Here is an 849-nt window from a genome sequence, read left to right on the forward strand (position 1 = left end):
CCGTCAGCAGCTCCTTCAGAAATGTTGAAATCTTGGAGCTTCCCACCTGTTCTGTAGTTTCTTTCTGTCGTCCTGAAATCACAGAACAGTTTTTATCAATATGTGTTTACCATGAAAGATCAAAACGAGTTTGAACTTGTTTTCAGCCGATTACACTCTCCATGTAAGTGTCGTAATCGGTTCAGTGTATAGTGTATATGTTTAGGTTAAGTACATTATCCTATTTCCAATAACCCATTGACAAATCGCCAGCAAAACCTTTACAGATCTATCAAAACATCTCATACACATGAAGATTGGATTAAAAACCCAAAGTTTCATAAACAAGAGCTCACTCTACAGAGTTAGCCTACCTCGTCTGAAAACGGTTGAGATGCTAACGGACTTTTTCGAAGAGGCTAAACCATTTCTAATTCTATCAAATAAATAGTCAATAGAAAGATGTCAATTACATGTAAGAAACGTGTCAGGAACGTTTGTATGTAATATTTGTGTGATTTTAGGGACTAAACTTACCTGAAAGCAGTGAAAACAGCAGCGAGAGACAGAGTTTACTGTTGGTGGTTGTGTTGACGCCCCGTTTCCATGGCAACTCTGCTCCCTGCTTGCACAGAGCTCTACGCACACACAGCATTTACACAAATAAACATCTAGAGTTAAACAATTACATTAATAATTTACAGTCTCAAACAATTATTATTCAATAATGAATTTAAACTCAGTTTTGTAGTTGAAAAGCAACAGAAACAATAGCTCACCGTAGAAACGGATTCTTTCTGGTAACGTTAGCCTACAACAGTGAATAACACGGCGAAAAAGCAGTTAGGACTTCGCTTTAATAACATTTTC

The 849-nt window shown here is 37.1% G+C and overlaps 1 long non-coding RNA gene across 1 annotated transcript; it reads right to left on the bottom strand.

The window, feature by feature from the left end:
• LOC107738486 (uncharacterized) lies at nucleotides 1–583 on the bottom strand. Its single transcript, XR_001639887.1, has 3 exons — nucleotides 517–583; nucleotides 354–409; nucleotides 1–72 (listed from the first exon to the last, which is right to left on the bottom strand). It is a non-coding gene; the product is annotated as an uncharacterized LOC107738486 (long non-coding RNA).
• Nucleotides 584–849: the final 266 nt, after the last annotated feature.

This window comes from Sinocyclocheilus rhinocerous, unplaced genomic scaffold (assembly GCF_001515625.1).
Source record: "Sinocyclocheilus rhinocerous isolate Xijiao unplaced genomic scaffold, SAMN03320098_v1.1 scaffold23548, whole genome shotgun sequence".
Taxonomy (NCBI): domain Eukaryota; kingdom Metazoa; phylum Chordata; class Actinopteri; order Cypriniformes; family Cyprinidae; genus Sinocyclocheilus; species Sinocyclocheilus rhinocerous.